The sequence below is a fragment of the Ostrinia nubilalis genome, chromosome 9 (genome assembly GCF_963855985.1).
Source record: "Ostrinia nubilalis chromosome 9, ilOstNubi1.1, whole genome shotgun sequence".
Classification (NCBI taxonomy): domain Eukaryota; kingdom Metazoa; phylum Arthropoda; class Insecta; order Lepidoptera; family Crambidae; genus Ostrinia; species Ostrinia nubilalis.
In genome coordinates, this window is record NC_087096.1 from 13,160,974 (window position 1) to 13,171,855 (window position 10,882).

Here is a 10,882-nt window from a genome sequence, read left to right on the forward strand (position 1 = left end):
TTTTCTATGGAATCTGGGCGTAAAACCAACAGAAATGTTACTACTATTATTCGTTAGGACTTAATATCAGAAATATATTTTCATATAATTAACTACCAAAAACTCCCGGGTTTGCTTGGAAATTGACATAATGTGTAATAGTAATAGGTGCTTTATTGCGCAAACCTAAAATATTATTAATTAATATACTTATCTACTAACATTTTAAATACATTAAGTTATTTATCCATTATTATGTCCAACAGTTCAGGAGTGGGGCCAACAAATGGTATATTTAAACCATGTTCTACATTATATGCGTAGGACCCTACCTAGGTACCATTTAGAGAAATGACATGAACACAGTCATGTTTCAATGGGATTTCTACCAGTTAAGTTGTGGTGTTGTCGCATAATCGATCACGGATCGATTATTATTAATCGATATTGCCAAATAACGATTTATAGATTAACAATTCGATTAATCGATTTTATTGATTACCATATTTACCATCATTACTATCATTTATTTTGATTGTTAATTCAATTCCTTATTTTCAGCAATATAATCGATTATTGCAATCGAATAATCGATTATGATTTATTCGGTATACATACTTACTAAATCGATAGAATCGATAGTAAGATATGGTACAATACTCTCAATATGATCGATAAAAGCAATCTAATTGACCTAATACTATTTATGTGATGTGAAATACTATGGAAACTTTGCATATTCAACGACCTCTATCTCCGTATTCCCGCGTATTTCAGGGTTGTTGTCATACTATGAAATGAAGTACTAGTATTAAGCTTTAATTCAGTATACTTTTTGTTTCTGTTGGTTTAACGCCCAATATTATGCCCATCATCCTTTATATTTTATTTTCAAAATATTCTTTTAAACTATAAAAACAATTGCTAAGTAACCATGTTGTGATTAATTGTTTAAATGTACTAATTTTTAAATTTTCATCTTTAAATGAATTTGGTAATTTATTATAAACGTCAATACACATATTACAATTTTTAGATAGCAAAGTTAGCTTTGAAGGCGGTTTGTATAGTTTGTATTCATATTGTGATCTCAGAGCTCTAGAACACACATCCTTTTTATTTTTAAATAAATATTTGTACCTAAACACAAACATACACAATTCCAATATATACAGACATGGCAGAGGAAGGAGTTGATACTTTTTAAAGAACTTCGAACTACCTCTACCATCTAAATCGGTTGAATATAGTTTTGTGAAAAGCTATCAGACAAACATTGTCATTATGTAATAGGTGTACCTACCTAGATAATGAAATGCCATCATTTACGAGAGTTAATGTCTAGATTCCTCTAGTCTAGACATTTCGATCTCGGACTTGTGTCATTACGACTTGACAGTTAGGCACTGAAAGTAACAAGAAAGTAGGTACCTATAGAATTTCTAGCCACTGACTTTTTACAAGTAAGAGTCGGTCCGGTTGGGCGATGTCAGACGTCTATAGTGACTCATGAAGTTACTAATTATTATCAGGGTTATTAACAACAGAAGTGAGTAACCAAGTCTTTTGCCAAATCAATTGTCAAAATTCGCGCCATGGGACCATTTTGTGTCGCATGGACTCTAATAATATTTCCATCAACACTTTGCCGTGGGCACGTTGCGGTCATAAAATGCATTGCGGTAGTTGCACCATTCATGGCGAAAGCGGAGTTTGTAACAAATGAATTTATTATGCTGACAACCCTTTAAGTATTTGTTCTATCGACGACAAAGAGTGACAATATTTTTTTACTCCAGAAACGTCATTCACATCAAGTTTTCAAGTCAAGTTTCTTGGCGAATATTTAGATCGCGAAACGAGCAAATAACGAAGAAGAAGAAGCGAGCATCGTAACTTTAATGCGCAGAAATAAGCTCGAGTTCATAACTCTCCCAAAGTCGTATGAATAACTGTTTGCATTCGATGTAACAAAGAAATCTGTAACTCTACTATTTATCGCCTTGTATTGGACGCCCTCTGCCCCATCTAGGGGACATAGGACTTTAAGTCAAGTAAGTCACTATTTATCAAACAAATCAAGCGTGAAAAAACAACAACAATGAAAATTGTGGCAGCAAAAATGTTATCGTGGAACAAAAATGTCTGTGTTATATTCCTTAACAAGAATTGGTGCACTTACACCAAACCGTATTTATTTATAAGTCGATTTGTTCGCGCTCGTAAAACGGTGTAGTCGAGCTGCGGCCAACTCGATGGCTCTCACATGGATCCTTCTTACGTCTTTGGTAATAATGTTATTGAGATTGTTCTGGGTTATTTACATGCAACTTTCTTTATTTAAGTTAGGTTTCGTTTTTCTTTTGCAATTTAGACAGATATTTGTCCTCAGAGACCTTGTTGTCTTACATTTTTACATTTACATTTTAAAGAAAGTTCAGAGCAAATATTTCAAGTTAGTTTATTATTCCACTCTCGTCATAAAAATGCGCAAACTCATAGAACTAAGTAGAAACTGCTAGTATGTAACATTAATATTACTTTATATTTAAAATACCCCAACTTGTCAGGTACCTAATTAAGACATCAAGAAATAACGTTCTATTATTTTAGGCAAGTATTTTCTTCAACAATGGCTTATTGGCTACCACAGCAATTAACCTCACGAAGCCTATCTTGGATACAAAGCGAAGAAACGATGTGGTAGACGAAACGTTTTTAGAACAGAAAGACATTTTACTAGACATGGCAAGTACTGAATTATTTGTATTAATTATCAAAAAGGCCCAATTATTTTATTCTGACAGTAAAATTCTCAACCGACGTTATACCAGCAATATAAGTTGAAATTCATCAAATAGAATAATTAATTAGAATAAAATTGTAACATAACAATTATTTCTTAATTGGCGACCCGGTGTAGGTTGCAAAGGACGAATAAAATAAGGCTTGAGATGTTAGATTTGTTCCTAATCGAAATAAAACAAAAGCACCTAATTAAACAATTCCACTTACAGCTAGAATCGAAACTCAAAGAGGTTAGAGATAAAAAGAAGAAGAAATCAGACAGATCTGATAGTAACAATAACGAAGGGACCAAGTGCGAATCCCTGCCGAATAACGTCGATCTAAAATTAAAGGCAAGCGGGCTCAGCTCCTTGGGTGAAACAGATTTGCTGCTGAAGCTCGGGAATTCTGGTGATTTTAATTTATAAATAATTTATTTATATTATACCTATTTGGGCTAGCATTTGGGGCTGATATATGACATGTCCTATGTTAATAGTACTACTAATAGTGATAAGTCTGCTTTAGGAGATATCCAACGATTGAAAAATCAGCTTCAAGTAAATTAAAAAGCTGAATTAAAAGCGGGAAATGACGCGAATTGGAGAAGAAGGCCTATTCAGCAGTGGAGTGTTTAGGATAATGATGATGATTTACTAGACTCTGTCTGTAAAATGTTGCTGCTGACTCAAACATACCAAATTTTATCAAAATCGGTTTAGTGGTATACGCATGAAAGCATAACAGACAGACAGGGTTACTTTCGCATTCATATTTTAAGCAGGGAAATATATAGGTAGATGAACTGACAGAAATTATAAGATTAGACCTAAGAAAAGTTTCGGCACAAACTTAACAAGCAATATTGTGTTGTATCTTTTTAATTGGGCTTCTAGCTAGTTCAAACAACGGTGTTACAAATTTCTTATCCAAACCAATTTTCGATACAAGGTCAAACGAAATCCGACATAAATTCGATTGTGTTAAGATAACAAATGGCTTAGACTAGAATACTGCGGCCAACGTTGCCTTTAAGTGGTTAGGCCGATAGGGATTTGAGTTCCAATTGTATCTAAAACTAGCTGTGCCAGCGATTTCGTACGCGTGAAAACCCGTTTTTGCAACATTTTTCATTGTTGCTCTGCTCCTATTACTCGTAGCCTGATGGTATATAGCCTAAGCCTTCCTCGATAAATGGTCTTTCTAACGCTGAAAGAACTTTTCAAATTCGACCAGTAGTTCCTGAGATAAGCGCGTTCAAGTAAACAAACAAACAAACTCTTCAGCTTTATTTTATTTTATTTATTTTTGGGAAACATACAGTTACAATATAATTTAACTTAGGTGCAGTAAGAAAACACATAAACCAATTCAGTTTCCACAGTTAAATATACACATTAAGTTGGGCAAACCATTATAAATAAAATTTTGTTGTGAAAAATATAAACTTATATAAAAAAAAGTAAACAAAGTGACAAAAGAAAAATTATCAACTACCTATTTAATAAAGGAGCAAACTGCAAACATCACCCGACGCTCGCAATTTAGTTGCCACAAGACAAATCCCGGATTTGTTTTATAAACTTACTTAAATTAGACCCAAGTATGTCTAATTCTTGTAATAATAAAAGCTTTATAATATTAGTATAGATTTCGTCACAAGGTTTAGAGCGCAGAAAAACATGTTGTTCTACGTGATGTGACGCTTTATTGTAGTCCCTTGATAATGTATATCTTATAATTCCAAGACATAACCTTAGCGAAGACACTTCATACCGATTCGATTATCCTCAGTATAGTTTCGATAAATTGAGTTGCCAAACAATTGTAATCACAGATTACTTTTGCTACACGAAGTCTATTTATGGAGCAGTTACGTTTAGGTAGTTTAGAAATAATATAGAGTAAGGCTGAGTTGCTGCACCACCTAACATTGACCGTGACTCTAACGATAACCGGTGTTTTTTGTATGGAGTTTGACAGATTTTTGACGTTTGTCTTAAAAAGCCTAGGTTATGGTGACATAATATTTTCTTCGTTTGGTGGTGGTGATGGCGTTTCTTCTCAGCACTTGCCATATGTTTGTCTCGTAGCGCTGGTAGGGTCCAAAAGATAAGGAGACATGTAAAGTGCCCCCTTAAGGGCTACTTTTTTAAAAAGGTGGCACTTGCCACTAGTGGTCTAAATTGAATAAAAATTTTTGACACAATGTTTGGTCATCACATCAGACTATGCATAACTTTTTGTATTGCAATATATCCAGCTACAATAATGCCACGGTATTTAGCTGTACCTACTGTAGATATGTACCAGTGTCCCTAGGTATACTTCCAAATCCGTAGACCGTGCAGGGGCATAAGCAAGCTGGCTGCTTCTAGTTGCATTTACTTATGCTTGAGCATGGTTGGAAGGTTAGGTTGATGTTTAGATTTTGCTAGCGGCTAACATTTGTGAGTAATATTAATGCAAATATAGCTCTGTCTGTCTGTTTCACGTCTAAACCGATGAATAAAGTTTTCACGGATTTTGTAACTTTGCAAAGAACTTACGAGAAGGATAGGCTACCTCTTGTTGCAAAAATAAATCTTAAACTTGAATAGCAACTGAATTTAAGATCTGGAATACATTTTTGGCTAGCTTTTAATGTTACTAAAAACTCGCAGATAGAAGTACCGAAATTCTTAACCCTTACCTTAGCTTACCCAGCACCAGAAAAAGGCGTCACTTTGCAACTAGACCCGCGAAATGAATACTAATTTTGATCACATTTTTCTAGGCAAAGGTACATTGAATTTGGACGCGAGCGGAATATCAAATGTGGGTAAAGCCCGACTAGACCTGGCTGTCGGGGAAGGCAGTATTTACGTCCCGGGATTAAATAATTTGTTCGTCGGTAAGGGAAGAGATAATTAGAACGCCCTTTGTAGATAGAACTGAACGGTGGTTGATAAAAGTACTCAATTAGATGAAATACCACGGAGAATACTCAGTATTTGGACCGAGTTAGATTGTTGTGTTTAATGTTTAATTGATCCTGTCTAATTCATTTACAAACAGACTTTTAACTTACTCGTAAATTAAAGCTCAATCTAGCTAGAATGAGTTTAACTTTTTTGGACGTTTTTGTAGGGGACGAGTCAAGGGACTACCATATTATTTATCTCCTATAAATCTAGTATTAGTAATCCAGACATCTACACGAAGAGATTAAATTTCCCAGGATTATTTATAACGCAAATAAAATTACGCTCCCCAACATTCCTCTTTCCTAAAATCAAGCTTTATGGTTATCGGGTAATTTGTTAACTACGCATTATTACTTCCAGGCAAACCCTTCATAAATAACTGCGACAAACAAAACGAAACAGACCTAGCTAAAGAGAGGCCCATCCAGAATTTGGGGAACGAATTATTAGATTATCGCAGAAGTGGTCCAAACGTGAATGGAGATAAATTACCCAAAGAAAATAACGATGAAGCGAATAAAGAATTAATAAAAGACGATCAAAACAAAACAGAATCGATAACGACGGTTGGTATTGATACGACGGTTGAGAACGGAAAAAGTAATTTGACTACGACAGTTGCCGTTGAAAATAACACTGTCGATTTGGGGAATACCACAACGAAGGCTTAATTTGTTTTTAAATCAAGATCAGGAAAAAAAATAAAAATGAGAAAAGCGTATTGATTAATTATTTTACTTATTTTAGAACTTTTTGCCCAACGACCTTTATTTTAAAATACCTGAATTGAGTTTTACATGCAAGAGAAAGGACTGAATGGATTCGACATTACGGAAACTTTAGGGACTAGCCCTTCAAATAGGAGCGATTAGCTTAATTTGTCATGTTATATTATTCATGTAATTCATTTACTTGTCTCTATAGAGACAAATTTCTTTTCGTAAAAGTATTATCGTCGTATTAGGTACGTCGTCTTTCCCTCATGTCTGACCTTTGTCTGGAACAATAGTTGTCACCTCAGATGATATTATATTGGCATATCATAAAATATTACACACGGTAAAAGGTATTGGCTAGGAGGTATAACAAACGTCCTACTATCAAATAATATTAGACATGCGGTATCACCTGTAGTGGATGGATATTAATATTTTGTAAAAGATGTGAGATATTCTTATAACATCTTTTCTCTTCCTTCTATCCCTGTTCTCGCGAATTTGTCTATTCTTGAAGTTCTTGCAAAAAGGGACTTGCAAGTAGGATTATCAAACCCAAAAATTTTTTGAGTCTTTACTCTAAATGAGGCTATAATTATTTAGCTATTAAAACCTAATACCTAATTAAAATTCTTAGTTAAAACTCTCCTTTTCATATCGTTAAGTAGCCATTACCACACGAAAAATAACTTGAAATTGAAAGAAATATAAGTAAACTAGCTTTCCGCCCGCGGCTTCGCCCACGTGGAATTTTGTCTGTCACAGAAAGACTTTATCGCGCGCATCCCTGTTTCAAAAACCGGGATAAAAACTATCCTTTATCCTTTCCCGGGACTCAAACTATCTCTATGCCAAATTTCATCAAAATCGGTTCTGTGGTTTAGGCGTGAAAGCGAGACAGACAGACAGAGTTACTATCGCATTCATAATATTATAGTTTAGAAGTATAGATTTAAAACCATTGTCTAAGCTCGCACGAAACTATATCCTTACTATTGTGTATAAGTTGCATGTGTCTCACACAAGCCTTAGTTCTCGCTGACCTTATTCCAGATAAAGGGTGCCGCACATTATCCTCGTGTCTAGTTACCTCTTAGTGGCTTTGTCTGCGGAAAATGTGGAGGTGTCGTAAAAACCAGACGTTCAAAGGGCGGATTGAACTTTTAAGAGGTTCCCCTATTGTCTTTTGATACATTGTTTTCGATTATTAGCGTGTTTACTGTAGCTGAAAGTGGATTAAGTTTTTAAATCGTATTCTAGATGTGTGTTTTTTTTGCCACACTATATTAGTTTTACAGGTAGTCCACGGTGGCCAATGACTTAGAGCGTGGCCAAACAAATATTTCAACAACCCAGAACAGAATTTCCTGGCGCCTTAGAAAGAGGAGAGCCGACAACCAAATATGGGAAAGGGCTAAAGCAAATAAGAAGAAGAAGAAGAAGAAGAAGTTAAAGTTTGACAATTCGGTCTAGTGGTTAGACGGTCTCGGGTTCGATTCTCAGTGGGAGATTTACTTTTTATTTCGGCCTGGAGCGTCATTAATAACAACGTTATGTCTTGGCAGTTTAGCTAGTTACTATAGCTAGCTTCTCTGTGGTTGAGAATTTTGTGTGAAGTTCGCTCCTATCTTCCGTCTAATCATTACTTTTCATGAGGTGAGATGCAGGCCAAGAGCTTTCCTGTTGTAGTATTTTTTTTACTTAATATGCGTCGTGGCGAAACTGTAACGAACTTAAAACAAAGTTATAATGTTCATTACAATACAATTTATATTTACGTATTATTAAAGGCCGGTCGATCTATTTTCATAAATAAAACACTGAATACTCAACTTTCACATTATATTGCCTTAATTTAGATACAATTCATCACTTAGCACAAAAGCGCGCGGAGTCGTCTCTGCGCGTCCCTCTATTCTGACGTTTGATCCTAGTGTGACATTGACGTATTGTCAATGTCACTATGACAGCATCTCATTGGCCACAACGATACCGTTATTTTAACGTTTTAGATTTTTCATAATTAACAGTATATTTATTTATAGCCCGACCAGGAACATAAAAACCCTCGCCATGTTGCGGAAAACTAATGGTACTAATTTCTTTTAATGGCAACAGTAACTGAAAACTTCATTGATATGTCACCTTGCATGTCAGTCTATTGCTGTCAAAGTGTAAACAAACTTTATTTTAAATGTGCGCAATTGATTTTGTGTATGAAATTGCTAAAATCTTTTTATAGTCGTGAAAGAAAAGTGGTTCACAATGTGTTAAAGTATTTGTCGAAGAGAAATACTAAGGTTTCGGCAATATTTTCATTGAATAATGTTTCCGACAAAGGTTGTCAAATTGACTGACATGTTTATCGTATAGTACAGTCCACTATGAAAATTAGCTGTGGTTTGTTTCAACTACCTATTTTAAAGTTTTTTGTCACTTTGTAAGTGTTGAATTTTATGGAATTGGGAAAGAAGTACCGAGTTAGCGTTCATGAGCAGACATTGCAGTTGAATATTCAAGTTCAGAATTTGATTATTGATGAATAAATCCTACTAGTTCGATTGATGGTTTCATTTAATTTATTTAAACCAGGTTACCTATATTTATAGTATAATCTTTTTCGTTAACTTATGAAAATATCAAATTAGCCCGTAATCCTGAATCCTGATACATAAAGTTAGCCTATTAATTTAACACAGGTACGACTGTACTCAGTGTTGCACTATCAAATGCAATTGACGCGCCTCTATGCCAGGGTTTTTATGTTCCTGGTCAGGCTATATAATACATTAATCCGTAATACCCAAAGAGCTGCTGAAGTGTTGCTTGCCTTCAACTCTTTTATTCTGTACATTATTAAAGAATAAATAAGCTATCAACTGAATGGGTAGCCTAAATAAACCAGACCATTCAGGCTAATTCCCTAATTGCCTAGGTAGGTTTGTTTCTAGGATGGTTGCTTATTAAGTCGATAAGACAAAATAAATAATAGTCGGAAACTCTTTCTTTTGTGGGTAAAGGTAAACGTAACGGCCTCTACCTAATAAATGTATTTATTGAACCTTTGCTTGCTTCTAGGAAAACATTTCAGCTTGTCTAACTCTTCACTCACACAAAATATTATTGGCAGGTAGCTAATAGCTCCTAATATAGGCCCCCTTAATTAATGTTTATTGTTCGTGGTGCATTGTATTTTCTTAAATGTTATTAAATCTTTGTTTGTCACTTGTCATCCGCTTTGCAATGGAGGGAAGTCAAACCTTAATTTCGAACTCCTCCTATGTTCTTCTGATTAATTTCGTTGCGGGTCCAATGACGGTTTAACTTTCCCCCGGGACAAACTTGACCTTCATTGGTTGGGTTTTTATGGCGGTCCAGCTGTAGATTCTGGCTACACAGGAGTTGCAGTGGTGGGAACGAGAGGTGGGAATAGTAACTCTTCACTCTCGACACCTGGAATTCGTTAATTAGATTGTGTAAATAACTAGGAACGAATATTTATAGCGACTCAGCGCTTCATTTTCTATAAATGTTTTGCGTATCGATTAAAAAATGTATCCGGTATGTTGATATTCTTGTATTTTACATGTATTTTAAGCATATCTGCATTCATTCTATAAATAACGTACTCGATAAAGCTTTGATCCGGGGTAAATATGCTGGCCGGGCTTCCTTTGCTTTGTTACCGGACAATACGGGCGCAAAGCGCGCATTATCCATATTAAAGTGGTGGAATGCATTCCAGCTGTATCCAAGCAAAGAGACGTTTGACTAAAATATAATCTTTATTTTTCCGAAGTTCACAAGGGTATCTAAATATATTGACATAATGATCTATCAACGCACAGCCCAAACCACTGGACGGATCGGGCTGAAATTTGGCATGCAGGTAGATGTTATGACGTAGGCATCCACTAAGAAAGGATTTTACGAAACCCCACCCCTAAGGGGGTAAAACGGGATTCACGCGTACGAAGTCGCGGGCGGCCGCTAGTCATCTAATACTTAAACAAGAATATGAATAAATACTGATCATCATCAGGACATTTAGTCTTCACTGCAGGTACACGACCCTCTCTAATTACCAGAGAAATAAAGAATTTGGCCTATACTCTCTACCCTGGACAGGTGGGTTGGGGCGGCTCTGTTATTTTTATATATTAAATTAAAGTTAATTATTAAATTTTATAACAACTTTGTACGCGTAACTTCACCCCTGTGACCAATCTAAAAGCGGGTTTGCAGTAGTGAATGTCATTATGACGATAGTCCAATAGTGTCATTATTGAAGGCCTTTTCGCACGGACATTGCTGATTGGAGTAAGTGGCGTATTCCGCTTCACCGGACAAGATAGGTGACCGCAGGATCTCAACCTCTAAGCAAGCCTAAGGGCGCTCCCGTGTGGGGCTCGGACCTCAACTTATCGTGAGTAT

General features: G+C 35.5%; 1 long non-coding RNA gene across 1 annotated transcript; it reads left to right on the forward strand.

Annotated features, from left to right (window-relative positions):
* The first annotated feature begins 3,001 nt into the window (after positions 1 to 3,001).
* Positions 3,002 to 6,453, forward strand: LOC135075033 (uncharacterized). Its single transcript, XR_010257947.1, has 3 exons — positions 3,002 to 3,177; positions 5,543 to 5,659; positions 6,093 to 6,453. It is a non-coding gene; the product is annotated as an uncharacterized LOC135075033 (long non-coding RNA).
* Positions 6,454 to 10,882: the final 4,429 nt, after the last annotated feature.